This window comes from Rhinolophus sinicus, chromosome 12 (assembly GCF_057876585.1).
Source record: "Rhinolophus sinicus isolate RSI-liver-muscle chromosome 12, RSI-T2T, whole genome shotgun sequence".
Taxonomy (NCBI): domain Eukaryota; kingdom Metazoa; phylum Chordata; class Mammalia; order Chiroptera; family Rhinolophidae; genus Rhinolophus; species Rhinolophus sinicus.
Genome location: NC_142512.1, coordinates 55462030 through 55483875, shown reverse-complemented (window position 1 = coordinate 55483875; position 21846 = coordinate 55462030). Strand labels below are relative to the sequence as shown.

At 57.5% G+C, this 21846-nt stretch overlaps 1 protein-coding gene across 6 annotated transcripts in view; it reads left to right on the top strand.

Moving 5' to 3' along the window:
* RBFOX3 (RNA binding fox-1 homolog 3) overlaps positions 1-21846 on the top strand; it is a 362978-nt gene that overhangs the window by 86477 nt on the left and 254655 nt on the right. For all 6 annotated transcript variants that reach the window (XR_012492320.2, XR_012492319.2, XR_012492317.2 and 3 more), the window contains exon 2: positions 1974-2127. The gene's annotated coding sequence lies outside the window, so the exon portion shown is untranslated. The remainder of the gene's footprint in view (positions 1-1973; positions 2128-21846) is intronic.

Genomic DNA, 21846 nt, shown 5'->3' with positions numbered 1-21846 from the left:
AACGTGGGGCGCTGTCCGAGGCACATTGAGGGGGCGCAATAAATGGTTTGGTTTGAAGCGTGAGGAAGAAGGCGTCCCTCCCACGAGCACCCCACCCCTTCGCTGCCGGCTGGACCGCAGGTTGTTATCTTGGCCTTGGGCCTGACATTCTGTGTGGCTCTGCTGCCTCCATCTGGAGCCGGCTCCCCTCCCGCCCCGTCCCTTAGGCAGGAGGGCTGCGGGGCTGGGGTGGGGGCGAGGAGCCTGGTGGGCTGGGCCCCTGCTGTCGGGGTTTCCTTTTCTTCCCCCCCCCTATGGTGGAGCCAACCTTGGGGGCTCTGAGAGGGGTTTCGGGGTTTCATCATTTGGCCTTCTCCTCCCACTCCAGTCCCTTCCCCAGGCATCCCAGGAGCCCTTGGGAGCCCTGCGTTCCAGAAACCCCTGCAGTGGGTGTGGGGGCGGCGCGGGGGCCACGGACCCGGTTCTGAGCTGTGGGTGATGGATGGTGCGTCCTACTGCCGAGTAAGGAAAAATGTGCCATTGCAACCGGGGACAAGCTGTTAAATAATCGCCCATTCAGCTCGGGTGGAGGAAAACAAAACGAAGCTTGGCCGATCAATCGATGGGGCTGAGAGGGAAGCCAGGAGGGGGCGCAGGGCTAGTAACCCTCGCCCCCATCACAGTCTCGGGGCCCCTGACGGCCCCACATCCCCACCTGTAAGCACAGTGCTGCACGACCAGCAAAGTGAAATGACCTCTGGGTGAGCATGGCTTCAGAGGTGAGGCTGCGGACTTGGGGGGCCTGGGGCACCCAGCTCGGCCTGTGGGAGGGGGGATGTGAAAGCATTCGCTCTGGAGAAGGTGGCTTGGTTGCAGGAGTCGGAGGTGACGCTCAGTGCGGGGATGGGCGGCGTTGGAGGCATCTGTGCAGCCTGTGCTGCCTTCTTCCCTCCCTGTCGGTGCGTCCTTTCCTTTGTCACTTTCCTTCCTGGGTGTAGGTGCCAGGGACGCTGGACTGGGTGCCTGGTTGGGCACCATCCACATCTCCACGTGCCTCCTGTCCCAGCAGCTCTAGGGCAATGAATTCCAGCCCTTGCCTCTGTCCTGAGAATCCCGCATTTCGTTCTAAGAAAAGCCTGCCTACCTGCCTTCTGCCCGGTCAGCTTGGGTCACCCCCTAGAGCACCCCCACCTCGGCCCCTCCAGCTCCTTCCTGCCCGAGTCCCTGCACCGGCCCCTCCGGCAGCCACGTCTCCTGGCATTTAGCCCACACTGTGGACAGTCCGGTCACACACTGCTTTCCCACTGGAAAATGGCCTCGCGGAGCTCGGGGCCATTTGCGTCCCCTCGGATACCCAGCTCCTGGCACTGCACATGGCACAAATGGTCACTGAAAGGGCAGCGGTGCCCAGGCATTCCTCTGCGGTTAGTGATATTCTGTGAGGTTGGCGCTGCCATTTGGGATGTGGGTGGTGCTCTTAAGTAACTGGATTTTAGGAAAAGAAACTAAGTGCTATTTTTTTCTTTTTCTTTTTCTAAAGCTCTGTTGTGAGACTTCTGGGGACATGTCAATGGGAGCCTTTCCACTGGTCAGGGGAGGGTGCAGCACATATACTCCCCGGCCAACCTGACCTCGCGACTCTGCCCCACAGCCAGTGTCTCAGGGCTGATCAGTGCACCTCTGAAAGGGTCTTTGTGTCCCACCTGCCTGATGGCACACGCACTGGGTTGGAGTAAATTGGCGTGAGCAGGAGGGGGTGTGAGACAGGATGGCACAGTGAGAATTGTGGGGGTCGGGGCATCACAGCAGGAGAGCAGGCGAGAGCCAGCCCGCACAGGGCTACTGGCAGGAGGGTCCTAATGATTTGTTTTCCACCAGGTTCGTCTTGCTTTGAAGTTGCCCTCTCTTGTTTATTAACACCAATGTTTGTTTTATACCAAAAAATGGATGTTTGCTTCAAAGGCAGTTAAAATATTTCCTTTCTTTTCCTTCAGGTTGAAGGAAACTTCCTTCTGTCTCTGAGACCCTGAAACTTTTTCTCGCTGATACTCACCCGTCCCAGCAACCCTCCACCCCGAGGAAGTTCCAGCAAGAACCCTAGTAGGGCCTCCTAGCTACAGGAAAACACACCTCACCTGCCTCCACCAGGTAAGACTGCGCCGCCAGCCACAGCCGTCCTTGGAGTTTGCATTTGTGTTGGAGAAACATTTCACTGTGGAGATTTTATTTTATGCAAGGGACTTGCAGGGGCGTCCTGCTTTGTCAGTTTACAGATCATGATGTCTTCTGTGGCTCCAGGGAGTAGGACGGGAGAATTGGATCCTCTGGAATTCATTGGGTGGCTATGCTCTGTGCCCTGAAATCCATCAGCCTGGCTGCGGAAGAGTTAAGCTCAGGAGGGAGGGTGGACAGGGCGTAGTGTCCACTGTCTGGGGCCAGCACAAAATGCCAGAGGCCAAGGTGAGGCCTGGTCTTCCCCCGCACAGTGGGCTCAGATTTCCCTGAGGCCCAGTGAGTGGCTCTAATGCCTTCATCTGGCTCAGAGGGGCCCAGCGCCCGCCCCATCCCCACCTCGAGTGGATGGGCTGCACTTCCCCTCTGGCACTAGCCACCCTGAGTTACTGGCAGACGTCCGAGGCTTAGGGCCCATCTACCTGAGACTGCCCCGTGTCAGATGCCAGCCACAAGTCTTGGGGGCCACTTGCACTTCTGACTGACTGGCTGTAAATTCAAGGATTCTTATGACCCCTCAAAGAACGCCTTGTAGTACTTAGGAAAGCACTACACTTAACGATTCTGGTTTCATTACAACAGGCGCACGTAGGACGAAGTCTGGAAGGGCCCCGGATTGCAGCTTCCGCACCCTCTCCCTATAGCGTTAGGACAGGTCACCATCCCAGCACATCCACTGTCCAGCAGCCACTAAGCTCCTGAGCTTTGGGTGTCGAGTTTTATTGGGGTCTTATGTCACGGGCTATGTGACTGGACTGAGTCTCCAGCCCCTCCCATCCCTTGAGTTGGGGGAGGGGAAGGTTCCAGCCCTGTAGTCGCTGCATTACCCCGGCCTTGGAACCAGCTGAGGGTCCACCTGAGCCACGGGTCAGCACGAAGTCAGGTGTGATCAAGGGGACTTGTGAATAACAAGAGACACTTGTGGGAAGCAGAGGTTTCAGAGGCGACCTCCCAGGGACCTGGGACAGAAACCAGACAAACTCATTCTTACCCACCGTGAAGTGCAGTTCAGCCCACTCCCTGCTGTGAAAGCACAAGGGTGGTGGGAGAGGGGAACCCGGTGACTGCAGCCGGTTTGCGTGGTAGCCCCTTTTCCCGCAGAGCAAATGACGCCAGCAGGAATTCTGGGCAGAGCGAGTACAGTACAGGCTGGTCTCTTCTTGTCCTGAGAAGATGCCCCCAGAATCCGTGGAGTCCGAGTCTGTACCTGACACTGGTGCGTCTTTTCTTTTGATGATGGAAGCGGGGTGTCGTCCCTGCCTCAGGGCATTCGTTCAGGGGTGCTTTTCTTGCCATGGGCTTGAGGGACACTGAATGGTCTGCGTCAGTCATGCCACCTGACGTTTGACGTGGGAGCCCTGGTGTGGGGGCTGGAGACGCAGCAGAATCCAAGCCCAGTCCCTCCCTCGTTGTTTCTGCTCGAGCGGCCGTGGAGGATAAACGAAGGCCCCCTTACACTCGCGTCAGGGTGACACGGCTGAGAGGAAAAGTGGAGTGGGCAGAGGCGATGGAGAATGTGGAGTAGGCTGGCCACGCTGGGCGGCCACGCAGGCCCAGGGAGCTGAGAATGTGAGCGGAGCCTGCGGGGAGGAGGGGCGCACAGGCCTGCGGGAGGAGCAGCCGGAGGGCGGTCCCCGCCCCCCGCCCGCCCCGTGGCTGAGCAATAGGGAGCGATGGAGGGCCCCCCACCCCGAGGCCTTGAGGCCAGGCCTGCGGAGTAGGACTTTGTCTCAGGATGGTGGAGCCACCGGTTTGAGTTGCAGGAGGACCATGTGGCCTTCTGTGTGGGGAACAGCGGGAGGAGGGAGGAGGCGGCTGCTCCCCCGGGAGGCGTGACCGCTGTAGACCTGGGAGGAGGAAGCGGGGCGTCTGTGGACATGTTTCAGTGACATTTTAAACAACTCCCCTGTACACTGATTTCACCCCATTTCCTAAACCACCAGGGACCCCTTAGAGAACCTGGAAAGGAAGGCCGTGCACCCCCACCTGCATTGGGGCAGCAGCAAGCCCACATGACATTTCAGTCCCGCGGGACCTTCTGAACCCCCCCACTCTGCGGCTCCCCCCAGCGTTGCATAAAACCAGTGCCTGGGTGCTGGCGTCCGCAGCCCCCTTCCCTCTCAGGTGGGCTCTCTGAAGCACCCATACTGGGGCCGGGTTTGGGGCTGACCTCAGTGCAGGCCAAGTGACCCATAGGGTCACGTACCTCCCCCTAGATCTCGCGCTCCTGATTCCAAGCAAGAGCATGTGACCCAGCTTCTGGGGGAAGGGCCGCGGAGCTGGACATCCACGGGCAGGTGACCCCTCGGAAGTTGCTTTTCCTTGCTGCTTCTTTAAAGGAGGTTCCGGGTCCAGCTCCCTTTCTGTGGGGTGAGAACCAGCGTCTTCCTCAAAGGGCAAACTCTTGGGGTTATCAAAGCCGAAAGCACCAGGCTGGCTGGTTGGTCCCTGATGGCGGGTCTGGGAAATTCGGGGCTCAGCGGGGTCCTGTGCAAGCTCCTTTGGGCGGCAGCTGCATCTCCCTGCGCGCACTCACTTCCCAGGCCCGTGCTGACAGCAAGGCTTGCTCTGAGACGTGAAACAGGAAACGTGCGCCTTTGAAAGTCTCCCTCCTTCCAGGGGGACCAAGTCCAGGGTTGAGAAGCATCAAAGGGGAGACCCCACGCCCTGCTGCCCTGAGCAGTTTGAAGCCTACAGAGCAAGTCGGGCTCTGTGTTTCGCCTTGTACTTCCCGTAGGGTCGGCGGGTGGTGGGACTCTGAAGACGGAGGGTTGGTCAGTGTGCCAGCTCCTGACCCCCTGCAGACACCCTCCCACCCCCAGTGGAACCCCCTACTCTTTTCGATGGCACCGGATGCAGGCTTCAGAGGGCTGCCAGCCCCACCTGAGGGGCGCCCCAGTGCGTCCAGCTCTGACGTCTGGGAAGAAAAGCAGGGTGGGAAATCAGACCTCCCCAGCAGTTCCCCTGCCTCGAGCGGACGCCCCCAGACCTCACCGTGAGCAGTGGAGCAGTGGTCACGCCTGCCTCAGCCGCCTTCGCTGGTGGAGTGTGCAGGAGAGCCCGCCCACTTGGGGGTGGAGGTTTGGGGGCTGACAGTGAGGGGGAGGAGCCAGTGTGCGCACACACGGAGCTCCTGCACCTGCCTGCCGTCCAGTGCCGCTCCAAGTGCAGTGTCCCTGGCCAGCACTTCCCGTGAGAGCTTTGGGGTCAGTGACGCATCAACGGTGCAGGGAAAAGCCTGCAGGACCTCCTGTTGGTGTGTGGCGCACACACGTGGATTTGGTGTAGCTCCCCTCACTGCAGAGGCGCCCTTGTTGACATGGGGGGGGGTCAGGTGGGGGTGGGAAGGGGTCAGAGGAGGGCGTGGAAGGAAGCTGCTTCCTCCCAGTTCATTGCCCCAGCCCTGGCCACTTCCTCTGCCTTGGGAAGGGCCTTCTAAATTAGATCCCATTGGAAAGCTCACCCTTTAAATATGGATTCAACTTGGACTTTATAGTAAATTCTGAGTCCCTGTTAAAAACGTGGATGGAGAATGGAGAATAATCTCAGACAAATCGGTCTGTTGCGGGCAGTGGTGGAGGTCTGGGGCAGATGGGTGCTTCAGAACCACTGGGAGGGGACCCGCGTAGCATCCGCTGGACAAAAACTCATGGAGGGCAACCGGCACTCTTCCCTCCTGGCCCTCCCCTTCCTCCTTCCCCTCCACACCAGGCTGCTGTGCCTGGGTTCACCCGTGCTGTTCCTGCTCCAGATGTCCTTTGGATGGGGGAGCGCCACTGTTCTGCCCTGAGCTCTGGCCCCGCAGAGGGAGAAGGAGAAAGTCCACGCCAGAGTTAATCCTTTTGCCCAAGAAGAAGGGCTTTGGTGGGGCCAGGGGTACTTTTCAGCTAGTTTAAAACTGGCCACCACCAGGGGAGAGCATGTGACCCATGTCAGGGCAGGGTGTGAGTGTGTCGTAACTGCACAGTGCGCCCACTTCAGGTGGTTGTTCCCCCCCACACACACACGCATTAGAACCTGCCCGGCTACCCTGGCCCCCACTCTTGGGGATGGACCTGCGTAGTACCAGGCGACCGCCCATAGATCATCAAGAATGAGCAAGCTTCCCGCACCATCCATCATGTCCTGTCTCTTGTCTACTTGTTTTTAAAAGCTGTTAAACTGGAATCCATCATGCGGCACCCTTGGGTGGCTGAGCTTAAGCCAAGGCCGCCCACATCAACAATATTGATGCACATGGAGCTTTCCAGAGCATGGAGGTAACAGGCTCCCGGTGGTGGGGGAGGGACAGTGCGGCTTGACCTAGCTACGCCAGAGCTACCGTGTGGCCCCGAAAATAAGGCCTAGCAGGGCAAGCAGTTCTGACGTGTCTTTTGGAGCAAAAATTAATATAAGACTCAGTCTTATTTTACTATAAGACCGGGTCTAATATAATATAATGTAATGTAATGTAATGTAATGTAATGTAATGTAATGTAATGTAATGTAATGTAATGTAATGTAATATAATATAATATATAATACTGAATCTTATATAAGACCCGGTCTTAATATTAATTTTTGCTCCAAAAGATGCATTAGAGCCGATTGTCGGGTTAGGTCTTATTTTCCGGGAAACATAATAGGATGTTTCTCTGACACTTGCAGCAAACACTTTCCCGCCACGCAGGGGCAGTCGTGGCTGCTGCTGGGTGGAACAGGTACCACCCACCTGAAAGATGCTGCTGATGCTCCTTCCCTCTCAGAGGGGCACCCATTTCTCAGAGGGGCACCCCACTTCTCAGGGGGGCACCTACTTCTCAGAGGGGCACCCTACTTCTTCTTGAACTTGATATCTGAATTTGGAGACTGGAGCTTGAACTAGCCTTTGGAAATGTGGGTCCTCCCAGGACCCTCTCGTATTGCTAAATGTATTTAGAAGATTCGGGAAGGGTCTCGTGAGCGGCTTTAACCCTTCTGAACATGTCCCACTAGGGCAGGTTCTGGGGACATGCCGACGAGGAAGAAGAAGGAGCAGAACCTGGAACCCTCCTGTTATTGCCCCCTCCACCCCTTCTGTAAGGAAGTGAGGAAGGCCTGGACCCGTTTTCGCTGTGGTGGACTCTTCCAGGCTCTTGAACATCCACCTAAATGACCAGTGCTGGGTTTGCGTCCGAGCCTTCTGTCTCTCCCAGACAGATGTCACAAACCTCGGTGGCATTGGTGATATTTTGTCCCATCTGCTTTTGGCTTCTCTGCTATGCGTTTCTTTGCCCCGTTATTTGTTGGGTGAAGGATAAAACTGCTTGTTGGCACTGGTGTGACATTTCTGCAAAACTAGGAGAGCGGGCCAGTGTTTGTTTCTTGGTGCCTTTTGAGCTCTGTGAGTGAGCGGTCCTGAGGCTCAGAGGGTCGGGGAGGGCGCTGTCAGCACATTCCCCTCGGAGCTGGAGCGGCCCAATTAGAGCACATTAGTCACTCAGTGTGTTAAAGCATTAAGAACAATTAAGGGTGAGAAGAGTTTCCAGATGTAGCTTCAGTGCTGGAACTGGAAGCTCTGTTGGCTGCTCCCCAGATGGAAACAGTGTGAGAAGAGTCAGGCAGGAATCGGCAGCATCTCCTCGGAGCGCCTGGTCCTCGGGCCTCCATGGCTCAGCACCACCGGCACCACCGGGCAGGCGCTGCGATGGTGAACCTGGGGGCGGGGCTCCAAATTCAGGTGCTCTGTGGGAGTGTCCGGGCCGCTGCAACAAAGGTACCTGGGCCAGGGGCTTAAAACAGATGTATTCTCTCATGGAAGCCTGAAACCAAGGTGTCAACAGGGCCACACTCTGTGTCCCAGACTCTGGGGTCACTGCGATCCGGGCGTTGCTTGGCGTGCACAGGCTCCGTCCCGTCTGCTTCATCATCACACGCCTTCTCCCGTCTGTCCCTGTGTCCTCACATGGTTCCCCCTCTTTGTGGGTCTGTGTCCAGATCTCCCTAAGGACATCAGCCATGGCATGAGGGCCCACCTGCTGTAGTAGGACCTCATCTTAACTGGGTGACATCTGCAAAGACCCTAAGTCCAAGTAAGGTCACAGTCACAGGTTCAGGGGAGTTAGGATTTCAACATGTGCTTTTGGGGGACACAATTCTACCTACTCGATCCTTCAAGACGACTGGAGAGAAAGATGAATCGAAGGGACTGAGACCTCTGCATGCTCCCCCGTTGCTCATCTCAAGGTGTTACCCCTCCCCCATGGTACTGGTTTCACCCAGACACTGGGATGCTCTGTCCAACTGCTGTGGGTCATTCTTAAGACAATGAGAAGCATGTAGCTCTAGGCCGATCAGGAACTGAGGGCCCAACGGCTGGAGCTGTCAGAGCAGGCAGAGCTTTTCATTGGCTGAGATCCTTTCTCGTGTCCCGTCCTGCCGTTCCACTGTTGAGATGGGTCTTGAGAGCACACTAAGAATTAAAAAGCCAGACCCCAGATCTAAACCTAAAAATAGACAGTTGGTACTGCTAGCCTGTGCACACTTTTGTTCCCCCCATTGGGAAGGGAGGTGTTTCAGAGCAGCCAGTGGGTGGGCGGGCCAGCAAGGGTCTCTGGAGGGCTGGAGAGGCCGGAAAGAAGGGACTGGAAGCAAAAGAGCAGGCCTGCAAAGTGGATGGAGAGAGACCTCCAGGGAGGGCAGTGGGGGGTACGTATGTGGTCAGGGCACTTGGGGGTCCTGGAAGTTGGACATGTGGTGTGTCTGGAGGGAGAGGAGGCCAGCCGGACAGGAGGCATCCATCAAGCTGACAGTGGGGGAGTGAGCCCAGAACTGGGGGGGCCCCCAGGATACGAGAAAGAGGAGCAAGTGGTACTACCAGGGACAGGAGTTGAGGCAGTAAGCGTCCTGGGTCCAAGTTGCTCTGAAGTTTGCAGATACAAAAGTCAGCTGTGTGTGAGCTGGCCTCCTGGGCAAAATGTTCCGTCTTCACATTGAAACCATCCATCTTCCTGTGCGATTCTGAGCCGTGGCTGACGAGGGCCTGGTCGTTCGGCCCGGAGCCCGGGCCAGTAAGTGATTGTCACCACCCTCAGCAGCAGGTAGGTGCCCGGAGGGGAAGGAGGGACCAGCTTCATGCTTCAGGCTGTGTTGACACACGTGTGCTCCCTCGTATCCAGTCACTGCGGGACTAGTGACTTACAGGAGACATCCTGGGCCAAGAAATAGGGGCGTCACCCAGCGGGTGATGCTGGTCTCTCTGGTCTCGGCCACACGGCGCCCCCTGAGCCCCTCCGTCCAATTCCACAGCGTCTTCATTTTGATTGTCTGTGTGGACACCCGGCCGGGAGGTGAGCTCCCACTCAGAGGGCGAGTGGATGAGCAAGGGTTTTTAGGGATTGACAGCAAATTACGGTTTTTATCCGATTTGCAAGGGTGCAGTAAGAATTCCCAGGCCTAGTACTTTCAAAGACATCTGTGTTCTGTGGGCAAAGAAAAGAAGTGTCAGCAAATGCCTCAGGAATAAAAATTAATTTAGAAGTAGAGGTCAAGACAAGCCTAACTATGTTTTGCCTCTGTGTGTGCGCGTGTGTGCGTGTGTGCTCGCGTGTGCATGTGTGTGTGCATGTGTGTGCTCACGTGTGCACACGCAGACGTGGAGGTGGAACAGAGTCCTTTTTCTCTTTTTCCTTGGGGTCACCTTTTGAGTGACCTTGTGTCTGAGTGGCTGGGCCTGCAGCTGCCAGTGGGGGTGAGACAGGGTGTCAGCAGCCGGAGGACCTGGGAGCAGCCCTCAGCCCAACCCAAGTTCACCAGAGATCAGATAACGCTTTCAGACAGCTTCACATGCCTGGGGACCCAGGCATGTGCCTGCCATGTCTGAAGTAGGGTGAAAGCTTGGGGACTATCAGCTGACATGGGATGACGTGTACGTGCGTGCTGTCGTAGCCAAGATCCTTGTCTCCAGGTGACATGTACTGTCCCTGGGAATCCTCCTAGCGGCCCTCAGCTGGGTTCCATGAGGAATGAGCGCTAGATGACTGATAAGCCCACGGCCATGCACAGTGGCTCTCTGGGGACAATACGGTCACGACACGTGTCTCCTGTGATGCAGTTCAGAGCTACTCAGACTGAGGCCTGCAGACCAGAGCCTCCTGTGAGCTGCTGCCCTCCCCGCCCCCCCCCTCCCCCGCCATCCCTGTAAGATGACAGAGAAGCTGAGAGGAAGCACTTAGGGTCTTTTATAGCAATTTTGTAGCAAAAGAGTAATTTTCTATCTGTTGAATCTAATAGTAGGAAATTGGAGTTTGTATTTTGTATGTCTTTTTAATTCCGTTTTCTAGTAATTCCTTTTGTATAGCTTTTCTTATTTTTGAAAAACAAAAATAGAAGTCTGCAATGAACTGGAAATCAAACAATGAACGCTTCAGCACAGTTAGAGAAGCACGTGGCAAGTACGCACCTGTCAGATTCCCAGGCGCTGAGGCTCAGCTAAGCCCCGCCATGGACCCGGCACCCAGAATAGGTCCCGGTTGGCGAGTGCGCCTTGGTGACGCTCGGTGTCTGAGCGGCTCTAGTCTGCCGGGGCTCTGTGCCAAAGCACCATAGACTGCGTGGGGACAGAAGTGCATGTCCTCAGTCCTGGAGGCTGTGCGGCCGTGTCAGGGTGGCTCAGGGCTGCTCCTCCCCAGGCGTCTGTCCTTGGCGTGTAGACGGCGTCTCTTCCATGTCCTACACAGTCGTCCCTCTGCGTGTCTGTGTTCTAATCTCTTCTCATGAGGACACCAGTCAGACTGGGTTACACCCCCTTCCCCCCACCACATTTAACCTTGATCCCCTCTTTCCAAACACAGCCGCCTTCTGAGGTCCTGGAGGTTAGGACTCCAGCACCTGAATTTCGAGGGGACACAATTCAGCCCATAACAGAAGGGTACGTAGGAATTCTCTCTACTATTTTTGCAATTTCTTGTGAGTCTTAAGTGATTTCAAAATGAGAACTTTGTTTTCTAAAGATGACACCGCCCCCTCCCAAAACAACATGGCCACTGTGGTTTGTCGGCGGGTCCCACAGGCAAGCCCATCTTCCGGGGTTTGGCTGAAGGGATGCCCTCCCCCCACTTTCTGTCCTCTGGTCTGTCCCTCCAAGTCTGCAGGGGCCGCTGGAAGGCGTGAAGCAGGCAGGGGGCTCCTCGTCCACATTCTGCACTCATTTCCTCTTGGGTCCCTGCCTCGGCCTGTCTCCTTTCCCATCTTGGGTTTCCCAAGGGCACACATAGGTTTCCCAAGGGCACACATAGTAGGTTTCCTAGGACGTCCCTGATGCAATGTCCTGGACAGTGCTTCGGCTGTCTCTCCTGACACGCTGTCCCTTAGCTCTGGGAACACTGACTCACTGGTCACATGCGGCCCTTGGGGTGTGATTTAGGGACAAGCCAGCGGGGCCGTGTTAGCACACCTCGCTCTGCGGCAGACCCTGTCCGCGAGGACGGGTGTGACATCGCTTGCGGACGGCATTCAGAGTACAGAGAACTTTCAGACAACGGTCGTCCTGTAAGTGCTGTGATCAGCCGAGCCGTTACAGGTCTGTGTGTCTTCCCTTCCGTCGTGCCCTTTGGAGTTGAGGGAGTGGACGCCCACGTGCCCAGTGCTAGGGGGACCTGCCCGCCACCCAGAGCAAATGGTACCTGCGCCCCGTGTGACCAGAGGTGGCGTTAAAGGTTGTCTCTTGTTTATGTCATCGGACCAGTCATTACTCAAGACCATTCTGTTGCTCGAAAAGTTCCCAGGGCAAGGACAGAATGATTTTTAAATTACTCAGTATTTCACCCAGCCCCGTACTCCTTGCGAAATGCTTGGCTGTCTCTCTCTGGGCACTTAGGCCGAGCATTACACTCCGACCAGCGTGCTAACAGCCCCCACTTTCCAGGCCTCAGAGCACCGGCCCCTCCACGGGCACTGTGCGTCCTTCCTGGCCCTCAGAGCGAGGGATGTGTGGACTCCCGACCCGCCTCAGGTGCAGGTGGAAATGCTAAGGCGTTTTTGCTGGGGCGGCAAAAGGCTCATTTTGCCTGTGTGGGAAGACATCAAGTCTGGTGAATTTTTCTCTGTTTCTGAGTCTAAAGGGAGGCCTGGTTATAATTTTTCTCAGCGTGGTGGTGCATCCCAGAGCCAGAGCAGACGCCCGTGTGCAGGAGGCTGTGCTCAGGTGAAGGGAGATTCAACGGCTCGCCTTGGATGATGGCGGGCACACAGCCTTGCACTGGATGTGTGACTCCAAAAGATCAGCAGTAGGACGCCTGCGCCCCTGAAAGACCGGGCGTCTGTCACCAGAAGGCTCCAGAGGAAGCAGGACATTTCACTGAAGTCTTGTTTGTCATCTTAAAAATTCATGCAAACCTTACGTCTTACCCACACTCTGCTTGTGCTGGTTATAACAAAACAGCCCCATTTCCCCAAAATACCTTTGCTAAAAGGGCTTAGAAAAAGCACATACTTTACCCAGCTACCCCCATGTCAGCTTTATGTCCCTGAGGGGCTTAAGAGGGGGGGCAAGGCGGGTCCCTGGTTTGAGAAGCCCTCGTGGGGATGTGGGGGGAGGGATTCTAACATGAGATGCACGTGTGGTAGGGGCTGGATTGGGCCAGATGAATTTTAATGCCATCTGCTGTGAAATTGGATGAGACTGTATATAATGCTGTGACATTTCACAGAGGCCCAGTAGCCTAGAGGTGACGCGCCGAGTGGAGTTCCCCTGTCCCCCACCAGCCTGCCACGTGTGCTGGTAGCCATCTCTCCTCTTTCCTCTCTGTCCGGTAGGGTGGGTCCATGCCTGCTGACCACCGGGGGTGGGCTGCTGTCTCAGGACCCTGCAGGTGGCCTGGGACACTGGTTATCTGTGAGGCTTGCCAGTTAGACCCCTGGGTCTCAGCTGGGGGCAACTGTGCCCTGTAGGGGACTTTGGCAATGTCAGGAGACATTTTTTATTGTCACCACGGCAGCTGCTACCAGCACCTAGAGGGCAGAGAGATCAGCGAAGCCGCTTAGTATCCAGCAGAGCACAGGACGGCCCTGGGGCCACCAGCAGAGAATGTCCCGGTGCAGGAGTGCCCAGTGCTGCGTTGGGGTCGGGAACCCCTGGCTTAGATGCTGAGCTGGGGTTGGGACCAGGCCCTGTGGGTTGGGGTGGTCATGGCCCTTGGAGCTTTAGGTCCCGCAGGGCAGCCATCCGAGGGGTGTCCTGTGTCTCCAGCAAGAAGGGACGCAGGGTACAAAGGTTCTGCGGGGGAAGCTGTGGGTACTGGCCGGGGAGGTGGCACTGTGCCCTATCCCAGGAATGGAGAAGGCCCTCCTGCTGGTCCCTAAGCCTGTGGCACCTCGGTGCCCGATGAGTGGGACCGAGCTGGGGAAGGAGGACAGCCGCCCCGAGACCTCGCTGGAGGTCTGTCCCCAGGGACACTTACAAGGCCTCAGTGGAGGGAAACACCGGATTCTGAACAAAGACGTTGATGAGCAGTTAAACTGGAACACGGGAAACAAACGTGCCAGCTCCGCACCTGGCACAGGACAGGCCCCGGCTGACAATCCACTGGCTGCTGCCGACTGTGGCCACAGAGCAGGGGGTGAGAGTGACGCGTGAGCAGATGTCACAGCCACCTTCACCGCTGGGGCACTGCCAAGAGCCGAAGCCGCATGGCGGAGTTTTAAGCCTTTCTTTTTCAGGCAGGTGGGGCAGGAAGTAGGTACAGGAGTGGGCACGCTGCACGGACACCATGTGGCTGTGTCCCCAGCACCCCATGTGCACTTACCAGGCACAGAGGGCAGGGCCACCTTAGAAGAATACACTGAAAAGGAGTTTGGAGGCGAAGCCCAGTGAGGTTTTCACCCTCTTTCCTCCTCCTGCCCCTCCTCCCGCCCTCGTTCCACTCCTGAGAAAGACAGCTGCTTTGGGGAACTGGGGAGATGTGACCCGCTGGCCTGTCTTACCCACGTCCCGCGATGGCCCCACCATGCATCTTACCTGCCTGGCGCTTGCCCCGCCACACGTGGGAGTCGCTCTCGCTCACTTTGATATCACCTGCCAGCTTGGCGTCCACCTGGTGGCCCTGACCCCAGTGCGGGGAGCCGGGGGCCTTGCTCATCGGCTGTGCGGACAGTCACAAGTCCCTGGGCCCATAGCAACAACGGGGGGCAAGGGTACCTGCTGCCCAGGAGAAAAGTGACCAGCATGGCCTGCTTGCTGTGTGTGTGGGGGGGGGGCGGGGGGGGGCGGGGAAGCACTCGCAGGAAAATCCTAGTTTCTCATCATAAAAGAAGCTGACGTTTTAAGCCCACCTTCTGGAAGCACTGAGTGCTGTCGAGTTGCCTGCCTCGGCTGAAGGTCACTGTGGAGAATCAGTGCAGAGCCCCCCCCCCCCCCCCCGCCTCCTGTGGGCCTCGGGCGTTGCCTCCCCCGTGGGTGGAACAGCCTGGGTCTGTGCCCTTTGGGAGGGTGAGGCTGTGCAGAGAGCAGGGTGTTTCCCCCAGGCCGTGCCCCCGGGCCCGCCAGGACTGTCCCACATCCGCAGGGTCTGGGGAAGTGCAGGATATGTCAACCAAATGGCGGTCCAAGGGTCTGGTGAGTCCCAGGGCTCCAGGGCCAGGGGATGGAGGCCGGACCAGGGCGAGGTCTCACCTGACACCTGATGTGCTGGAGAAGCTTGTCCTGGCCCCACTGGGCCGGACACGCCCCAGAGGAGGCTGCTCGTGTAGCTCTCTGCAGGGAAACTTCTGGAGCACCCTTCAGACTTGGAAACAAAGCAGATCTCTGGGCTGAAAGGTCTGGCCAGTTGTCCTTAGGAGATGGGACACCCAGAGTTTTGCTCAGGGAGACGTCGCTGACGCAGATGCCCCCTCCAGATGGAGGAGGGGGGTGCGCAAAGCACCGTCTGGGCTTGGTAGGCGTTCTGTTCAGATGAGTCCTAACCTCTTTCCTTGCTGTGGTCCGGGGTCGGGTCCTGGAGGGGCTGGCGAGGCCCATGTTGGAAGCTTCTGGATGAGGTGCTGGCCTGTGGCCACTCCTCTGGCCAAGACACCACTCCAACTACTTAACACGCAGGCAGTGTTGCTTGGAGAAATGTAGGTTTTTTTCCTGTGTGTGCGCTTGCATGTAAATGTGGGTAGGTGCTTCCTGATTGATGGCAATTAGCGTTTTCTAACGGGAACAGATGTTCCGATTGCCAGGAGGCTGGTACCTAACACCCACACGCCATCTGCTCGCTGGGCAGGGCCGGAGGGAGCGCCCGGGTGCGGCCTGGCAGGATCGTGTGCAGTTGTTTCTGGAGGGGAGAAAAATAATGATAGAGATGTTTGCAGGGTTATGCATCGTTCGTGCTGTTTATTATGGGAGTTTTCTCTCTGACTAGCAGCTCCGGTCTCTGCGTGGTGTGCACAAAGGGAAGAGGAAGGGAACGCAGTGTGAGCTCTGGTGTTGGGGTGACGGGGCCTTGGGAGGCCACGGTCGCAGTGCATTGAATAGTTTGAGGTTCAGATGACTGGAGGACGGAAGGGGAGCAAGGGAGTGAGAGTCAGGGAGCGTTCCACCCCGGCTTGCTGATGGATGCGCGACCCTCGGCCCCTGGGCAGTGTGGCAGGTGGGGGCTTGGAGCTGGGCCACACCCCGCTGCCCCACTCACTAACTGGCTGAGCCCCAAGCCTGTGCACCTGGGGCAGCGACCATCCTGCTTCCCCGGGCTTCTCCGAGGCGTGGGGGGAGACCCCCTGGTGCCAGCCTTGGGCCCAGGGCATTGCTGAGGACCGACTGGCAGCAGCTGGCCTTGTCCTCAGCTGGCGGAGGGGCCGCAGGAGGCAGCCCTGGCCTCAGCGTACCTGACTTCTAGCCTTTGTCCCCTCGGCCAACCAAGATGTCTCTTCCTGCTAGTCCAGTAATGGGCAGAAACATGTTCTTTCTTTTTCTTTTTTGGCTTCTCGTGAGCAACACGGTTTGTTTGCTTGCTATGAAAAGAGTTGCCTCCTTCCCTGCTTTCCTCCCCGCCTTCCTCCCCCTGGGCACGCAGCAACCAGCTTGCGGTGGCCTCCCCGGTGTCTGCATCGCACCCTCCTCCTGCAGGCAGATGTCCGCGGGCAATCTGTCCTGGCCTCTGACCGCCCGATACATGTACTAGGATTTAATTGGGGGCATGGCCCCTGCTAGGCTCACCTGTGTTCCTGCTCTCGTCTTGGTGGGCGCCTTCCCCAAACTGGCGGGCTGGGTGGCGTGGCGCCCACAGGCGTGGAGGCCCATCCACGGCTTGCTCCCCTCTTTTGCAGGCCATCGCTGACATTTCCCTGGCAGCTCGTCCTCTGCTGTGGATGTGCTTTGGAGCAGAGGAACAAAACTCGTTCCCTTGGTGGGGAAGGGGGAATAAAGGTTTTGTGATGTGTCACCATCTCACTGAGGGGTCTTGAGCTCTCCTTAATGTCCCCATCTGCATTTCCTGGTCCGGGTAGTAAAGTTCCTTAACTGGTGGCTGCCGGGGTCGCGGGGTTAAGCCCGGAGGAGACCGGTTTTGCAGAGCAGCCCTAGGAAAAGTCGTGGGTGCTGCCAATGATGGCTGTGGTGGCAGGGGACGCAGTGAGGGCAGTAGCAGAATAACAGGAGAGGCTTCTGCCTCCTTCCTTCCCCCCGGAGCGGGCAAGGCCAAGTTGCCTCCAGAAGCAGTAGAGGGCAGATCACCCTACCTCTGGGCTGGAGAAATTCTTTGGGAGTTTGCAATATGGCGGCCAATGGGTCAGGTCTTGGCCTCGCCTTAGAAACGTAGCCTCATGTGTGTCACTGTGTGCCTGTGTTTTCATCTGTGTCCATGTCCTCCATCGTCCATCCCAGAAACCGTTTTTAACGACGTCGGGTTTCTCGACCTCAGCCCTGTTGACATTTGGGGCGGGATAAACTCTGTGGTGGGGGCTGCATCCTGGACCTGTGCCCCTCCACCTACTAGGTGCCACAGCACCCTTCCCACCAGGTGTGACACAATAATGTCTCCAGACATGGTCAGATGTCCCCCGGGGAGGCACAGTTGCCACCAGCCGAGAACCACTGCTAACCCCAGCGACTCCATTTCCAACATCTAACACTCGAGGCTTTGCTGTGCACCAGATGCTTTATAAGCCTGTGGGAGCCTGGAGCAGCGCCATGCAGAGTGACTGTCACTATTGGTATCTGCAGAGGAGAAACCTGAGGCTCAGAGAGGTCTGGAAGCTTGCCCAAAGTGACACGCTCCACTAGTGAATGATGGGGCCACAGGTCACAGGCGGTGCGACCCAGAGCCTGTACGTTCCGTCATTACACCACTCGCTCGTCAGACATTACTTACTGATCAATCGTGATGTGTGGGCGCCATTCTAGGAGCTTGAAACCCAGTGGTGGCTAAAAAGGCAGAAATCTTTGCCCTCCTAGAATGTACGTTCTCAAAAGGGGAGGCAGATAATGGACATAGTGGGTAAATTGTCTGGAGTATTGGCGCGTGTTAGTTTCCTGGCACTAGCATAACAAAGAACCACACCCTGGGGGGGCGTAACACAACAGAAATATATTGTCTCCCAGCTCTGAAGGCCAGAAGTCTGAGCTCAAGGTGTTGGCAGGGCTGGCCCCTCTGGAGGCCCGAGGGAGAGTCTGTCAGGCGTCCTTGGCTTGTGGCCACATCACTCCCACCTCGGCCCCCGTCTTCGCGTGGCCCCTTCCCTGGGTCTCTGTGTCCAAACCTCCCTCTCCCATCTCTTCTAGAGACAGCAGCCTTTGCATTTAGGACCCATTTGAAACCTAGGAGCTTCCATCTCTCGTTGACGACTGAATAATAGATGACTATGTGGATGGACCATGTCGTGTTTGTAGCCATTTGTCTATTGCTGGACTGTTGGCTGTTGTGAAGGGTCAAAATGTTGAGGGAGATTTCTAGTGCTCAAAACGTGGTTGTTGAATAAGGAAACAAAACTGTGACCTCGAATCCCCTAACCCTTAAGCCCCCGCCCCCCGTAAGCCCAGGTGACACCTTCAGGGAGCAGGAGTCCCACACCTGCCATGTGTGAGGCGCCTCCGTCTCAGCCTTTGGGAATGTGGCCCTTGTGGGAGAAGCCTGGAAGTCTCTGGGGGGGGGGGAGCAGTGGGTGTGACGTCCCCAGGAACACGGGCCAGCCCTGTGGTTACCCCACGCCCCATCCAGTGTCCTCCTGCCGGGAGCACCGTCTGCTCCTTGGCACCCCTTTCTCTCTGGCAGGAACTGCCCACTCCACCAACCCCTCCGAGCTCTGACCACAACCATCCCCAGGACTCCTGCTTCCTGGAGAAGCACAGGGTCTGGCATTAAAGGGCGAGTGGAGGGCTAAGCCCTGAGTGGCCAGCACGGCTGCACCTCTAGTAGGGGCCCCCGCACCCCCCTTGCTGGGGAAGAACACCAGCCCTTTCCCACTAACAGCCGGCCTCCAAATGCTGGGCCCCGTAGAGGTGATGCCACTGTCCCCGAGAGCCCCTTGAGCTGGCCGGGCCTGTGGGCTGCTTTGGCGGCTTGTGTGGGGCATGTGTGGATGTGTGTAGGTATGTGGACGTGTTCAGATGTGTGCAAATGTGTGGGGGCATGCGAATGTATGCAGGAGTCTCTGTGGGTGTGTGCAGACTTTGCAGGTGTGTGGGGTTGTGTGTGGGTGTGTGCAGATGTGTGCGTGCTCCTGCAATGACCAGGCTCTGTGAGCCTGTCCTCCCCCTCCCGATGGGTCTTGGGAACAGTCACGGGGCAGACGCTGCCTCTCCCGGAGGCGAGAGCTGGAAAGCCTCAGCCTGGGGCCCTGGTGCCCGCCCGCATCTTCCCTGCTTATTGCAGTGTGGGTTGCTCGCTCCCTTGGCACCCTGCACACAGCAGCTAATAGCAGCTGTGATGGGGACCCCAAACTGCTTGGCTGGTGGAGAACAGGGACGAGAGCAGACTCAGTTCCCAGGGGCTGGGTTCTGACATCCTATAGGCCGTCTTGGGTGCCACCTCCAGTGCAGAAAAGCCCCACACGTCGGCACACTTCTGCATACACTGCACGTCCCCGCTCGGTGCTTGTGCGATCTCACCTTCTCCCCTGGCCTCGGCAGCGACGCAGGGTCATAGCAGGCAGCCTCCCACCTCTCTTGTTCTCGCTCTGCTCTTTCCAACGTCTCTGCCTCCCACCAACTTCCCTTAGACCATCCCGAGAGGTGGCGAGAAGGCATGCCCTTTGCCATGGCTGTGATGGGCGGGCAGAGCCGGCCCCTGGGGCCTGCGGTGTGCTGCCAAGGTGCCTCAGCGCCCGCCCGCCTGCCCAGGAGGCCAGGAAGTGGTTTGTTCTCCGGGCACCACTCTGCACTCGGTGTGTGGCCAGCGGGGCCTCGCCAAGCCAGCTGCCTTCTTCTGGATCTGTAGTGCCACACGTCTGGCTGTGCCTCGTCTGCTGACTGTGTGTCATTTTAGTAAACAACACACTGCTCTGACTATGGACGGGGAGCTATTGCAGATACTGACTCACTGGGCCCTCAAAGCAACCCCAGTGGGAATCCTGTTATCGCCCCATTTTATAGATGGCACAACTGAGAACTACAGCATGAAGCAACCTGCTCTCAGCGGCACGTCCCTTGGGGGGGGGCAGTGCAGGGGGGACGTGACCCAGGCAGACAGAGCCCTGAGTACTGCTCACACCTGCGTCCGGTTCCGAGCGGCCATCTGCCCTGAGATGGCCGAGTGCCAGCAGCTTGCCAGGGCTCCCTCCTGCTGCTCCTGTGCGGTTGCGGCCGCCCTGTGCAGATGCTGTCGTTACCTTCCATCGTGACCGCTGAGGATGCGGGCAGCACACGGCCCACACGACACTTTCGACTGACCATCCGCAATCAGTCTTGCTCCTAAAATGTTAACTTCCTTGCCTCTTGGGAGGCACAGACTCAAATCTGTCGGAACCTGCTCTCCTCGTTTCTTCAAAGCACACCGCTTGCCCCTCTGAGCTTCTTTCACCAACGTCCAGCTCCTGAGTTTCAGCCAGTCCACACTGCCCGCCCTTCCAGGCCCAGTGTAGCTTCTCCTCCTCCACGAGCCGCCTGGTGTCCGTGACGTGGCCCCTGCTGGATGGGAGGGACCCTGGGCATGGAGGAAGGCGTCCCCCGGAAGCAGCTCTGTTTATTAGTCACTTACTGTGTGTCAGGCATCGTACCTGGGCTTATGTACCATTTAACCTCACGGCAGCTTGAGGACCAGGTGCCATCGATCCTCGTCACCGTTTTCCAGATGATGGGATGGGAGGTCGGGGAGATGGAACAGCTTGCCCAGGATCTCATGCCAGTGAGCAGTGAGCTGACGTGGACTCGGGGGCATCTTACCGCCGTGGCTCCCAGCGTCCCCACTTGATAGCAGTGGTTTTCCTCTCACGGGATTTGATCCAAGGGCACGCCACGCCCCGTGAGTCAGGCTGCCTGCTTGAGTGGCAGTCCAGGTGAGGTCTGCCTCCTGGAGGATTTGAACACAGACGTGGCCAGCTTCCTCCCCATGCCCAGGATGACACCTCTGCAATGCCGGTATGCTTGTCTTCTGGCCTCAGCAAGCGGGCGTGACGACTGTTACCCACACTGACCGTCCCAGAGGTCAGCGTTGACTGCACGTGACTGAGCCGAGTAAATTAGCATGAAACACCTAAGACCAAATTTCCTCGTATCTTTTTCTCTCATTAACTACCAGGTGTTGAGATTTAATCTCTTGCACATGATTCATCAATACATCCCCTAATAATTGTGCTCCGATAGCAGAGTCCTACTGACGGGAGGCAGGCAGCAGGAAGGGTGGGCCGGCGCCGCTGCAGCCGCGAGCTTCGGGAGCAGACATGGCTCTGGGTGAGCAGTGGGCCCGCGCGTGGGGCGGGGAGCCTGTTCTGTCTGCTCTCGGAAGAGGACGTGGCACTGAGCAGAGCGTGCTTCGTGCTTTTCTAAAAGTGGGTTCTGCGGCTCCAATTTGTTTCTTAGGCCAGGGTTTGCTTTTTCCCTCCTCTTTGGATCTGTCTTTTTGGACATAGGCGTTTGGGACTAGTCTCGGTCACACCTAAAAACAGCTATTTCCCTGGCGTGTCTCTGCCGCCTTCGTGTGGGTGAAAAGGTCCTGTCGTGACAGCTGGCGCCTGGGTCATGGCGAGTTGCTAACAGTTCTCCCGTCCTCCTCTTCCTCGGCGCCATAGATGTGGATGCACTTGGAATTCCCCTTGGGATGTTGGCTGACTCGTGGTCCTGGAGTCCCCATCCCAGGACCCACAGCCGTGGTAGTGTCTTGGGATGGCCCCTTCCTGCTCCTGCAGTCTCTGTGGGTCCCCCTCCCCTTCATCTCCCTGCACCCAAAGTCTCTCCTTTCACAGCCTGGGAAGGGAGGCGAAGTGGCTTTTTCCTCCGTGCCCGCAGGAGGGCATGAGCGTGCCAGCAGCTCTGCACACGATGGGCTCTCAGCCCCCTCACACCTGAGCGATTGGGCTTGCGTGTTTCAGCACACACACCCTTCCGTTTTAGTGTGAGCGCCTGTGTAGGTTTTAGAAACTCCCCGTCCTCTCCCTGTCTCTCTCTCTGCCTTTCTGCAGGCCCATTGGCTGCATTCTGGCCCCGTCATTTCACTGCCTAACTTCTTCCCCCCGTGGGAATCGAGACAGCTGTGATTAGCCTACTGA